The following is a 16,348-nucleotide window of genomic DNA, read 5'->3' as shown; positions in this document are numbered from 1 at the left end:
GGCAAATTATCGGGTGCTCAGTGGCGGTACGGGTGGCCGGGGGAGCAGTATACTGGCTACCCACTGCCAAGGTACATTTGGATTGGGGTGTGGGAGAGGGAACTGTGGAAGTGGGGCTTATGCTCCCAGGAGCGTGCCCAGGTACAAGCGCTGATTGTAGCCAAAGGTGCTACCTTCTCCAATTTACCTGGGTACACTCCACTAGCCACCCACCGAGTTGAAATCCCGGGACAGCTACCTATGCGACAGGCTCCATATAGGGTTCCGGAATCAGTCCGTATGAAACCCATATGAAAGCCGAACTAGATGAAATGTTACAGCTAGGGGTTATCGAACCCTCCGATAGCCCCTGGGCATCGCCAGTAGTCCTGGTGCCTAAAAAGGATGGTACCACCCGATTCTGCGTCGACTACCGGAGGCTAAATGACAAAACGGTGTCTGATGCCTACCCGATGCCCCGGATAGACGAGCTGTTAGATAAGATGGCACGGGGCCAGTATCTCACTACCATTGACTTGTGTAAGGGATACTGGCAAATTCCTCTAGCCGATGATGCCATCCCCAAGTCGGCGTTTGTCACTCCGTTTGGCCTGTTCCAGTTCAAGGTCATGCCTTTCGGAATGAAAAACGCCCCGGCTACCTTTCAGCGGATGGTAGATCGGCTACTGGACGGTTTTCAAGAGTATGCCTGTGCCTATCTAGATGACATAGCCATCTTTAGCCAGACCTGGGAAGACCACCTACACCATATAGGGGCGATCCTAGATCGTATTGGGGAATCTGGGTTAACGTTAAAACCTAGTAAGTGCCACATAGGTATGGCCGAGGTGCAGTATCTAGGACACCGAGTAGGGTGTGGGCAGCAGAGACCCGAGCCAGCCAAGATTGAGGCCGTAGCAAAGTGACCTACCCCCAGGACTAAGACTCAAGTGCTGGCGTTCTTAGGGACGGCCGGCTATTACAGGAAGTTTGTTCCCGACTATAGCACCCTGGCCAAACCCCTAACGGACCTGACTAAAAAGAACCTTCCCCGACTGGTTGTCTGGGCCCCAGAGTGTGAGCAGGCATTCCAACAACTCAAGACAGCTCTAACTAATGCTCCTGTGTTAACTGCTCCTGATCCAACTAAAAGATTTCTTGTTCACACAGACGCTTCAATGTTTGGATTGGGGGCAGTACTGAGCCAAGTAGGAGCCGATGGCGGAGAACATCCCGTAGCCTACCTAAGCCGAAAGCTGTTGCCTCGTGAAGTGAGCTACGCCGCCATTGAGAAAGAATGCCTGGCCGTGGTGTGGGCCCTTAAAAAGTTACAGCCATATTTGTACGGACAACCTTTTTCCTTGCTCACAGATCACAACCCGTTGGTGTGGCTAAACCGTGTATCTGGGGACAACGCCAGGCTGTTGCACTGGAGTTTGGCGCTACAGCCCTTTGACTTCACCATACATTACCGCCCAGGAAAGCAAAACGGTAACGCCGATGGGTTATCCAGACAGACTGAACTTGAGAAATGATCTGTGAGTACTCTCCCGGACATCCCCAAGCCGATCCGTTGGGATCAGACTGTGTATGCCGGCTTGGTTCTGGGGGAGCATTGTGGCAAACCTAGCCACTTTTGAACTATATTTATTTTGGGTTGTCCGTAGGCTGAATGCATACTGTGTATCTTTAACTGTATAGGTGCTGTATTATGGCCGTTCGCATGCTGGCAGCCGTACGCTGCCAGCATACCAAGCATTCGTTTGACGAAACACAGCTATTCCAGCCGTTCGCCATACGAATGCGGGCTCCCCAGGTAGACCACACATTCACAAGTCGTGTGGCACCAATTAACCGATTGCAACAATGTTGCAATCGGTAATTAAGGGCTCTCCTAGGTGGCCGCCGTTCGGCTACCGACCATGCGGCGGTCGGCCATCTTGGATCCTTTGTCTCTGCAGCGGTGTTCGGTTGTCGAGAGCCTGGAACTGAAAACGGCTACTCAATGATCCGAACACCGCTGGACTTCCCAGCGGTTCGGGAGTTCCGCGTTCGGTACATTATGTTCCCCATAATTGTTCGGTACTTTTAAACCGACCTCAATGTTTGAATGTATTCTGTGCGGCGTTCGGTCAATTCTGCTGGGATCAGAGCGGTATTCTCACGAAGTGTGCGCTTCGACCCCAGCTATCTACCGAACGTTCATTCATCTCAAAGTACCGAATATTCTGTAAAATATGTATTTTAAAGTCAATTGTCCAATTGTCCAATTGTCCATTTTAGTGGGAGTATCCCTCTCGTGCAGCAATGCCTGTTGGGAAAGTAACAATGCATGTTGGGAGAAATCCCCTGGATTGTCTGTAAGGAAACCCCTTGCATGGGGAACTGCTTAAATATGCCAGCTTGAGAATAAACTGAGTTAGTTGACTCCCAAACTGTGTTTCGTCCGGTTATTGGGAGGATTGGGGATATTGCCGTGCTTTCTACTCTGACTGTGGATTTCCTGAGGATACCAACGGATATCGTGTACTATTATACTGCATTCCGTTACATCGGTATTTTAAGATGACTGAACGTTCGGTAGATAGCTGGGGTCGAAGCGCATACTTCGTGGAAATACCGCTTCGATCCCAGCTGAATTGACCGAACGCCGCACGAAACACATTAAAACATTGAGTTCGGTTTAAAAGTACCGAACAGCTAGGGGGAACAGAATGTGCCGAACGCGGGACTCCCGAATGCTCTGGAAGTCCAGCGGTGTTCGGATCATTGAGTAGCCGTTTTCAGTTCCAGGCTCTCGACGACCGAACACCGCTGCAGAGACAAAGGATCCAAGATGGCCGACCGCCGCATGGTCGGTAGCCGAACGGCGGCCACCTAGGAGAGCCCTTAATTACCGATTGCAACATTGTTGCAATCGGTTAATTGGTGCCACACGACTTGTGAATGGGTGGTCTACCTGGGGAGCCCGCATTCGTACGGCGAACGGCCAGGATAGCCGTGTTTCGTCGAACGAATGCTTTGTCTGCTGGCAACGTACGGCTGCCAGCATGCGAACGGCCATAACACAGCACATATACAGGTAAGGACACACAGTATGCATTCAGCCTATGGACAACCTACAGTAAATATAGTTCAGAAGTGGCTAGGTTTGCCACACAAACTCAGGCTGGAACTGCTGCAAAGCCACTGCCGCAGAGACATACTAAGAATGGCAGATGGATTACTGTAGGATCTGGTAGACTTATTGTGGATAAAAGGCATATTGCACAGTCTGTTGCTCTACATAATTCATTTTCTGCACTTTCAGAGTGTAATGGTGTCATGGAGACAGACACTGAGGGTAGTGGTGTTGTGGAGAGAGGCACTGAGGCTAGTGGTGTTGTGCTAGGCACTGAGGCTAGTGGTGTTGTGCAGAGAGGCACTGAAGCTAGTGGTGTTGTTGAGAGAGGCATTGAGGCTAGTGGTGTTGTTGAGAGAGGCATTGAGGCTAGTGGTGTTGTGGAGAGAGGCACAGAGGCTAGTGGTGTTGTTGAGAGAGGCATTGAGGCTAGTGGTGTTGTGGAGAGAGGCATTGAGGCTAGTGGTGTTGTGCAGAGAGGCATTGAGGCTAGTGGTGTTGTGCAGAGAGGCATTGAGGCTAGTGGTGTTGTGCAGAGAGGCATTGAGGCTAGTGGTGTTGTGCAGAGAGGCACTGAGGCCAGAGGTGTTGTGGAGAGAGGCACTGATACCAGAGGTGTTGTGGAGAGAGGCACTGAGGCCAGTGGTGTTGTGCAGAGAGGCTTGAAGACTATGGTGAGGCCTAATAGAAAGCAGTTGTTGTTGGAGGATTCCATCATAAGAGGTGTGGAGATGGACAATGGTGGTCTTGTGAGGTGTCTTCCTGGAGCTACTGCTCACAGAGACAGGAGACGTATCTGTAATATTGTTAAGCAAGCAAAGCAGGAAGGGGAATTGGATGTACTTGTCCATTTAGGGACAAATGACTTGGCTTGCAATGAGGTTTCAGAGGTTAAGGAAGTTTTTAGTGTTTTTGCCAATGATATACGGCAGGTTGCTTCCACACTGTCATTCTCTGAAGTTCTGCCTGTGCATAACACTCAGAATGACAGGCGGATGCGTATTAGGGACTTTAACTTGTGGCTTGGTGAATGGTGTCGGGAGCAAGGATTTGGCTTTATTGCTCATGGTAGCTCTGTTTGGAATGGAAATAAACTGTACAAAAAAGATGGTTTGCATCTTTCTCAAAAGGGAACACATGTTCTCAGTGAGCAGTTCAGAGGTTTTGCTAGGATGTATTTAAACTAGGAGGGGGGGGGGGGCAAAAGGGTGATAAAACATCAATCCAATTGTCCCCCAAAACAAGGACAGAAGGTGCCTGTAGCAAGTGTGTTAAAAAATTATAAGCTTAGAGTCATGTCTACAAATGCTCGCAGTTTAGGAAATAAGATCCATGAACTTGTGGCAATAATGGCAACTGATAGTGTAGATTTAGTCGCTGTTACTGAGACATGGTATAATGGGAAAAATGACTGGGACACAGCAATACCAGGGTACTCTTTATATAGAAAAGACAGGGAAGGCAAGAAAGGGGGAGGGGTGGCCCTGTATGTGAAGGATAGCATAAAATCTAGCCTAATAAAGGTTAGTGAGGCGAACATAGAGTCCGTTTGGGTTACGTTAGAATTTGGTAATCACACAGTAACTCGTGTAGGTGTGATTTATAGGCCCCTAAGACAAATTGAAGAGTTAGATAATCTACTAGTTGAAGAAATAGCTAAAATGACAATCAAGGGGGAAGTTATCATCATGGGTGACTTTAATCTTCCTGATGTGAATTGGAAAACAAAAATAGCTACTTGTGCCAGGAGCACACATATTCTAAACTCCCTACTGGGATTGTCTCTAAAACAAGTCGTTGAGGAGCCAACTCGTAAAGAGGCCATACTAGATTTAGTGTTAACAAATGGAGATTTTGTATCAGATATTACTGTAGGTGAAAGTTTAGGATCCAGTGATCATCAGTCAGTGTGGTTTAATATAAGAACAGTGACTGAGTCACACCACACAAAAACAAAAGTTTTAGACTTTAGAAAAACAGACTTTTCTAAAATTAGAATATGTGTAAAGGAGTCATTATCAGACTGGAGCAATTTAAATGGAGTCCAAAAGAAATGGGATTATTTAAAAGTTGCACTACTGAAGGCAACAGAAAACTGCATTAGGCTTGTCAGTAAAAGCAAAAAATTCAAGAAACCACTGTGGTACTCCGCAGATGTGGCCAAAATAGTAAAAAACAAAAAGGTATCATTTAGTAATTATAAAAAACCCAGAGTGAGGAAGACAGAATGACCTATAAAATTAGGCAGAAAGAGGCTAAGCAAGTTATAAGAGCTTCCAAATCACACACAGAAGAGAAAATAGCACAGTCAGTAAAAAAGGGGGACAAAACTTTTTTTAGATACATAAATGAGAAAAGAAAAGTAAAACAAGGATTAGTTAGATTAAAAACAAAAGAAGGAAGGTATGTAGATGAGGATAAAGGTCTAGCTGACTGCCTCAATGAATATTTGTGTTCGGTATTTACAGATGAAAATGAAGGAAAGGGACCTCAGTTAAGAAAAAGGATAAACGAGTCATTTATTACACGTGAGTTTACAGAGGAAGAGGTTCTATTTCAACTGTCAAAAGTAAAGACAAATAAGTCAATGGGACCTGATGGAATACACCCAAAGCTAATAAAAGAGCTTAGTGGTGTACTAGCAAAACCATTAACAGATTTATTTAACCAATCATTGTTAACAGGAGTAGTCCCAGAAGATTGGAAGTTAGCGAATGTTGTGCCCATTCACAAGAAAGGTAATAGGGAGGAGTCGGGCAACTATAGGCCAGTAAGCCTTACTTCAGTAGTGGGGAAAGCGATGGAAACCATGCTAAAGGATAGGACTGTTGAACATCTAAAAACACATGGATTTCAAGATCAGAGACAACATGGGTTTACTTCAGGGAGATCATGCCAAACTAATCTTATTGATTTTTTTGATTGGGTAACTAAAATTATAGATCAGGGTGGTGCGGTAGACATTGCTTACCTAGATTTCAGTAAGGCTTTTGACACTGTTGCACATAGAAGGCTTATCAATAAACTACAATCTTTGAGTTTGTATTCCAATATTGTTGAATGGGTAAGGCAGTGGCTGAGTGACAGGCAACAGAGGGTTGTAGTCAATGGAGTATATTCGAAGCTTGGGCTTGTCACCAGTGGGGTACCTCAGGGATCTGTACTTGGACCCATTCTCTTTAATATTTTTATTAGTGATATTGCAGAAGGTCTTGATGGTAAGGTGTGTCTTTTTGCGGATGATACTAAGATATGTAACAGGGTTGATGTTCCAGGAGGGATAAGCCAAATGGCAAATGATTTAGGTAAACTAGAAAAATGGTCAGAGTTGTGGCAACTGACATTTAATGTGGATAAGTGCAAGATAATGCATCTTGGACGTAAAAACCCAAGGGCAGAGTACAGAATATTTGATAGACTCCTAACCTCAACATCTGAGGAAAGGGATTTAGGGGTGATTATTTCTGATGACTTAAAGGTAGGCAGACAATGTAATAGAGCAGCAGGAAATGCTAGCAGAATGCTTGGTTGTATAGGGAGAGGTATTAGCAGTAGAAAGAAGGAAGTGCTCATGCCATTGTACAGAACACTGGTGAGACCTCACTTGGAGTACTGTACACAGTACTGGAGACCATATCTTCAGAAGGATATTGATACCTTAGAGAGAGTTCAAAGAAGGGCTACTAAACTGGTTCATGGATTGCAGGATAAAACGTACCAGGAAAGGTTAAAGGATCTTAACATGTATTGCTTGGAGGAAAGACGAGACAGGGGGGATATGATAGAAACATTTAAATGCATAAAGGGAATCAACACAGTAAAGGAGGAGACTATATTTAAAAGAAGAAAAACTACCACAACAAGAGGCCATAGTCTTAAATTAGAGGGGCAAAGGTTTAAAAATAATACCAGGAAGTATTACTTTACTGAGAGGGTAGTGGATGCATGGAATAGCCTTCCATCTGAAGTGGTAGAGGTTAACACAGTAAAGGAGTTTAACCATGCGTGGGATAGGCATAAGGCTATCCTAACTATAAGATAAGGCCAGGGACTAATGAAAGTATTTAGAAAACTGGGCAGACTAGATGGGCCGAATGGTTCTGATCTGCCGTCACATTCTATGTTTCTATGTTTCTATTTTTCTCACTATATAGATTTATCCCCATCCCCCTCCCCCCCCCCCAACCCCCACTCCCCACACCCTAAAAAAAACTTTACATTTTAAAAGAAATACGATTTTCTTAGCTTTAGTTCCATAATGTGACGGTTTCTGTTTTCACCGTGGATGCCAATTCTCTCCGGCTAAAATTATCTTTACAGATTAAGCATTCAAATGTTTCTCCATTAAGCTGTAGTGGTTCTGGTGCTTACAGTGTCCCTTTAAATTGGTTTGTTGCCCTACGTATGCCTGGAACATTCAAGAGTCGTACTGTTGTTTGTGCGTCCACAAATTTAGTGATGTATTTCCCTCCATTTAAAGCTGTAGTGGAGTCCTTGATTTTGCAAGATTTTCTGTGGCTGTGGTTCTGGTGGCTCCTTCTGGTATTGCTGATCCATTTGTCATTTATTTCCTCATATCCTGGCTTTCATTTTTTCTCCTTTTTTTCTTCAGTTGTCCAGTTGTTTGGATATGAAATCTCCATTCCATTCACCAAAATGATGTATCCCTAATTAAAAAAAAATTAAATAAAAAAAAAATTGCTCTTTGCTATCATGGAAAATATGTATATCTATCTATATGCATTAAATACTTAACTGTGCACATAATACGTATTATGTAAATATGCAACACTATATTAAAAATAATGTTTACACATACACACTGTATAAACAAATAATATATCACTTATATATGCTAATGATTTACTCTAGTCATATACTCGATATAAAAAACCCTACACAAGCTGGATACATTGTATGTACTCTATACTCATGTATATGTAGATTATATACTCTATATACCTGTTATGCTTAAATGCACTATATATTCTACATGCGCTATATATATATATATACACCACATTTCCTGTGTATTCTATATACAATCTGCAGTGTCCATAGATATACACCGAATATACATCATATAAACTACATACAATGGTTATATACTCTATATATACTTGTTATGCTTAAATTCCATATACACTCTACATGCACAACATACATATATACACCATATATCCTGTGTATTCTATATACAATCCGCAATGTACACAGGTATACACCGAATATACAATATATATATACTACATTCAATTGTTATATACTCTATATATACTTGTTATGCTTAAATGCACTATACACTCTACATACACTATATACATCTATACATATATACACCATATATCCTGTGTATTCTATATACAATCTGCAATGTACACAGGTATACACCGAATATACAATATATATACTATATTCAATTGTTATATACTCTATATATATACTTGTTATGCTTAAATGCACTATACACTATATACATCTATACATATATACACCATATATCCTGTTTATTCTATATACAATCTGCAATGTATAGAGGTATACACCAAATATACAATATATATACTACATTCAATAGTTACATACGCTATATATAGTTGTTATGCTTAAATGCACTATACACTCTACATACACTATATACATCTAAACATATATGCACCATATATCCTGTGTATTCTATATACAATCTGCAATGTATAGAGGTATACACCAAATATACAATATATATACTACATTCAATAGTTACGTTATGTATAATATAAAGGGTGGGTCAATATTAAGAGTAGGATTTGACAGGTAAATAACTTGTTAGTAGTTTAATTTTTCAATTGCAGGTACATATTATAAAAGAGTCTTGGTCAATTCATCATGGGTAATTTCATCCTTTGAGCTGCTAAATACTTCCTGTGGGGATATCCGAAGTTGTTGGTGTATATTAACAAGCCGCGTACACTTGAGCAGATCAGGGGGAATATCCGTGCATAAATTCGAGTCTCTAACATTCGTTTTTGTAATGAACAATTGAATCGAAAGCGTCCAACTTTGTGCGGCGGTAATGGAACTCATTTAATAGACGTCATCTTCCGTACATAGTCAAGCAAATCTTCATACGCTGAGCATTCATTGTAGGTAATATCATTGAAATTGGTTCATTCATTAAAAAAACTGTTATTCACCCCTCAAACCCTACTCTGAATTTTGGCAGACTTTAAACTATATATACAATAAAAATACATAAATGCACTATATACTCTACACTTACTCTGCACATAATACGTATTATGTAACTATACAATCTGCAATATGCACAGGTATACATCGAATATACAACATATATATTTATATATACTACACTCAATAGTTATATACTCTGTATATACTTGTTATGCTTAAATGCACTATACACTCTACAAACACTACATACACTATATACATATATACACCATATATCCTGTTTATTCTATATACAATCTGAAATCTATAGAGGTATACACCTACTATACAATATAAATACTACATTCAATAGTTATATACTCTATATGTTCTTGTTATGCTTAAATTAACTATACACTCTACAGGCACTATACTCATATATACACCATATATCCTGTGTATTCTATATACAATCTTCAATGTATAGAGGTATACACCGAATATACAATATATATACTACATTCAATAGTTAAATACGCTATATATACTTGTTATGCTTAAATGCACTACACACTCTACATGCACTATGCTCATATATACACCATATATCCTGTGTATTCTATATACAATCCGCAGTGTACACAGGTATACACTAAATATACAATATATATACTACATTCAATAATTACATACACTGTATATACTTGTTATGCTTAAATGCACTATACACGCTACAACACTACATACACTATATACATATATACACCATATATCCTGTTTATTCTATATACAATCTGAAATCTATAGAGGTATACACCTACTATACAATATATATACTACATTCAATAGTTATATACTCTATATGTTCTTGTTATGCTTAAATGAACTATACACTCTACAGGCACTATACTCATATATACACCATATATCCTGTGTATTCTATATACAATCTGCAATGTATAGAGGTATACACCGAATATACAATATATATACTACATTCAATAGTTACATACGCTATATATAGTTGTTCTGCGTAAATGCACTATACACTCTACATACATTGTATACATCTAAACATATATACACCATATATCCTGTGTATTCTATATACAATCTGCAATGTATAGAGGTATACACCAAATATACAATATATATACTACATTCAATAGTTACGTTATGTATAATATAAAGGGTGGGCCAATATTAAGAGTAGGATTTGACAGGTAAATAACTTGTTAGTAGTTGAATTTTTCAATTGCAGGTACATATTATAAAAGAGTCTTGGTCAATTCATCATGGGTAATTTCATCCTTTGAGCTGCTAAATACTTCCTGTGGGGATATCTGAAGTTGTTGGTGTATATTAACAAGCCGCGTACACTTGAGCAGATCAAGGAGAATATCCGTGCATAAATTCGAGTCTCTAACATTCGCTTTTGTAATGAACAATTGAATCGAAAGCGTCCAACTTTGTGCGGCGGTAATGGAACTCATTTAATAGACGTCATCTTCCGTACATAGTCAAGCAAATCTTCATACGCTGAGCATTCATTGTAGGTAATATCATTGAAATTGGTTCATTCATTAAAAAAACTGTTATTCACCCCTCAAACCCTACTCTGAATTTTGGCAGACTTTAAACTATATATACAATAAAAATACATAAATGCACTATATACTCTACACTTACTCTGCACATAATACGTATTATGTAACTATACAATCTGCAATATGCACAGGTATACATCGAATATACAACATATATATTTATATATACTACACTCAATAGTTATATACTCTGTATATACTTGTTATGCTTAAATGCACTATACACTCTACAAACACTACATACACTATATACATATATACACCATATATCCTGTTTATTCTATATACAATCTGAAATCTATAGAGGTATACACCTACTATACAATATAAATACTACATTCAATAGTTATATACTCTATATGTTCTTGTTATGCTTAAATTAACTATACACTCTACAGGCACTATACTCATATATACACCATATATCCTGTGTATTCTATATACAATCTTCAATGTATAGAGGTATACACCGAATATACAATATATATACTACATTCAATAGTTAAATACGCTATATATACTTGTTATGCTTAAATGCACTACACACTCTACATGCACTATGCTCATATATACACCATATATCCTGTGTATTCTATATACAATCCGCAGTGTACACAGGTATACACTAAATATACAATATATATACTACATTCAATAATTACATACACTGTATATACTTGTTATGCTTAAATGCACTATACACGCTACAACACTACATACACTATATACATATATACACCATATATCCTGTTTATTCTATATACAATCTGAAATCTATAGAGGTATACACCTACTATACAATATATATACTACATTCAATAGTTATATACTCTATATGTTCTTGTTATGCTTAAATGAACTATACACTCTACAGGCACTATACTCATATATACACCATATATCCTGTGTATTCTATATACAATCTGCAATGTATAGAGGTATACACCGAATATACAATATATATACTACATTCAATAGTTACATACGCTATATATAGTTGTTCTGCGTAAATGCACTATACACTCTACATACATTGTATACATCTAAACATATATACACCATATATCCTGTGTATTCTATATACAATCTGCAATGTATAGAGGTATACACCAAATATACAATATATATACTACATTCAATAGTTACGTTATGTATAATATAAAGGGTGGGCCAATATTAAGAGTAGGATTTGACAGGTAAATAACTTGTTAGTAGTTGAATTTTTCAATTGCAGGTACATATTATAAAAGAGTCTTGGTCAATTCATCATGGGTAATTTCATCCTTTGAGCTGCTAAATACTTCCTGTGGGGATATCCGAAGTTGTTGGTGTATATTAACAAGCCGCGTACACTTGAGCAGATCAGGGGGAATATCCGTGCATAAATTCGAGTCTCTAACATTCGTTTTTGTAATGAACAATTGAATCGAAAGCGTCCAACTTTGTGCGGCGGTAATGGAACTCATTTAATAGACGTCATCTTCCGTACATAGTCAAGCAAATCTTCATACGCTGAGCATTCATTGTAGGTAATATCATTGAAATTGGTTCATTCATTAAAAAAACTGTTATTCACCCCTCAAACCCTACTCTGAATTTTGGCAGACTTTAAACTATATATACAATAAAAATACATAAATGCACTATATACTCTACACTTACTCTGCACATAATACGTATTATGTAACTATACAATCTGCAATATGCACAGGTATACATCGAATATACAACATATATATTTATATATACTACACTCAATAGTTATATACTCTGTATATACTTGTTATGCTTAAATGCACTATACACTCTACAAACACTACATACACTATATACATATATACACCATATATCCTGTTTATTCTATATACAATCTGAAATCTATAGAGGTATACACCTACTATACAATATAAATACTACATTCAATAGTTATATACTCTATATGTTCTTGTTATGCTTAAATTAACTATACACTCTACAGGCACTATACTCATATATACACCATATATCCTGTGTATTCTATATACAATCTTCAATGTATAGAGGTATACACCGAATATACAATATATATACTACATTCAATAGTTAAATACGCTATATATACTTGTTATGCTTAAATGCACTACACACTCTACATGCACTATGCTCATATATACACCATATATCCTGTGTATTCTATATACAATCCGCAGTGTACACAGGTATACACTAAATATACAATATATATACTACATTCAATAATTACATACACTGTATATACTTGTTATGCTTAAATGCACTATACACGCTACAACACTACATACACTATATACATATATACACCATATATCCTGTTTATTCTATATACAATCTGAAATCTATAGAGGTATACACCTACTATACAATATATATACTACATTCAATAGTTATATACTCTATATGTTCTTGTTATGCTTAAATGAACTATACACTCTACAGGCACTATACTCATATATACACCATATATCCTGTGTATTCTATATACAATCTGCAATGTATAGAGGTATACACCGAATATACAATATATATACTACATTCAATAGTTACATACGCTATATATAGTTGTTCTGCGTAAATGCACTATACACTCTACATACATTGTATACATCTAAACATATATACACCATATATCCTGTGTATTCTATATACAATCTGCAATGTATAGAGGTATACACCAAATATACAATATATATACTACATTCAATAGTTACGTTATGTATAATATAAAGGGTGGGCCAATATTAAGAGTAGGATTTGACAGGTAAATAACTTGTTAGTAGTTGAATTTTTCAATTGCAGGTACATATTATAAAAGAGTCTTGGTCAATTCATCATGGGTAATTTCATCCTTTGAGCTGCTAAATACTTCCTGTGGGGATATCTGAAGTTGTTGGTGTATATTAACAAGCCGCGTACACTTGAGCAGATCAAGGAGAATATCCGTGCATAAATTCGAGTCTCTAACATTCGCTTTTGTAATGAACAATTGAATCGAAAGCGTCCAACTTTGTGCGGCGGTAATGGAACTCATTTAATAGACGTCATCTTCCGTACATAGTCAAGCAAATCTTCATTCGCTGAGCATTCATTGTATGTAATGTCATTGAAATTGGTTCATTCATAAAAAAACTGTTATTCACCCCTCAAACCCTACTCTGAATTTTGGCAGACTTTAAACTATTTTTACAATAAAAATACATAAATACACTATATACTCTACACTTACTCTGCACATAATACATATTATGTAACTATGCAATCTGCAATGTGCACAGGTATACATCGAATATACAACATATATATTTATATATACTACACTCAATAGTTATATACTCTGTATATACTTGTTATGCTTAAAAGCACTATACACTCTACATGCACTATGCTCATATATACACCATATATCCTGTGTATTCTATATACAATCTGCAGTGTACACAGGTATACACACAATATACAATATATATACTACATTCAATAGTTACATACACTGTATATACTTGTTATGCTTAAATGCACTATACACTCTACAAACACTACATACACTATATACATATATACACCATATATCCTGTTTATTCTATATACATTCTGAAATCTATAGAGGTATACACCTACTATACAATATAAATACTACATTCAATAGTTATATACTCTATATGTTCTTGTTATGCTTAAATGAACTATACACTCTACATGCACTATGCTCATATATACACCATATATCCTGTGTATTCTATATACAATCTTCAATCTATAGATGTATACACCTACTATACAATATAAATACTACATTCAATAGTTATATACTCTATATGTTCTTGTTATGCTTAAATGCACTACACACTCTACATGCACTATGCTCATATATACACCATATATCCTGTGTATTCTATATACAATCTGCAGTGTACACAGGTATACACTAAATATACAATATATATACTACATTCAATAGTTACATACACTGTATATACTTGTTATGCTTAAATGCACTATACACACTACAACACTACATACACTATATACATATATACACCATATATCCTGTTTATTCTATATACAATCTGAAAGCTATAGAGGTATACACCGAATATACAATATATATACTACATTCAATAGTTACGTTATGTATAATATAAAGGGTGGGCCAATATTAAGAGTAGGATTTGACAGGTAAATAACTTGTTAGTAGTTGAATTTTTCTATTGCAGGTACATATTATAAAAGAGTCTTGGTCAATTCATCATGGGTAATTTCATCCTTTGAGCTGCTAAATACTTCCTGTGGGGATATCCGAAGTTGTTGGTGTATATTAACAAGCCGCGTACACTTGAGCAGATCAAGGAGAATATCCGTGCATAAATTCGAGTCTCTAACATTCGCTTTTGTAATGAACAATTGAATCGAAAGCGTCCAACTTTGTGCGGCGGTAATGGAACTCATTTAATAGATGTCATCTTCCGTACATAGTCAAGCAAATCTTCATATGCTGAGCATTCATTGTATGTAATGTCATTGAAATTGGTTCATTCATAGAAAAACTGTTATTCACCCCTCAAACCCTACTCTGAATTTTGGCAGACTTTAAACTATATATACAATAAAAATACATAAATGCACTATATTCTCTACAATATATAAATATTTATTTAATGCACATTAATACACTTTTAACACCATTGACTTTATGTATTTACACTCTTTATAGTTTATAAATATATATATATATACACTCTCAATTAACTTTATACATATTTACTATATATACAATGTAAACGGTATACACACATACATAATTCTATAGAATTATATTCTCCATATAGCAAGGCAGTAAGGAAAGTCTGCATTATATTCTTAATTAAGAAGGTGGGAAATACCCACAATGCACTTTCCTTACCTTCTCTTACTAATCTTTCTCGCATCCTTAACGCACTTAAGCTCTTCATATATGAGACCATCTTGAAAATGGATCCACGTAATATCCTTCCCCTTCTTCTTGATCCACCAGTCTCTCTTTGGCCCAGATTTTGATGAACATGTAGGACCCTCTGATTGGTGTTTTTAAACATTTCATCAAGCCTGGCTTTAGGTTGTCCTCCTTGGCCCTTGACACCAGCTGTAAACAAGACAACTCTAGTTGATTTGAGCATTCTGATGTTGCTATGACTACTTTTGGTTTCATATCAGTGGCTATAAATTATGTCATAAACGGTTTTCTGTTGCACAGGGAAAGTCAATGCTTCAGTGTCAAGCATGCAAAATGTGCAGTCTATTAACAGTCACTCACTCACTCAATCAATCTGCAATGAATGATATCAATGTAGCATTGATTAATAGATTCCTAAATGGATCCCAGGTACTGATTTTATATCAAACAATAGTTTTTTTTTTTTTTACTACAGTAGTAGTGTTTCACATTTATCTAAATAAATACTGGTTCTTTCATTTATACTGGGAATAGATTATACCT

The sequence above is a fragment of the Pelobates fuscus genome, chromosome 2 (genome assembly GCF_036172605.1).
Source record: "Pelobates fuscus isolate aPelFus1 chromosome 2, aPelFus1.pri, whole genome shotgun sequence".
Lineage (NCBI taxonomy): Eukaryota > Metazoa > Chordata > Amphibia > Anura > Pelobatidae > Pelobates > Pelobates fuscus.
The sequence above is the reverse complement of the archived record's forward strand: the minus strand, read 5'-3'. Positions refer to the sequence as shown.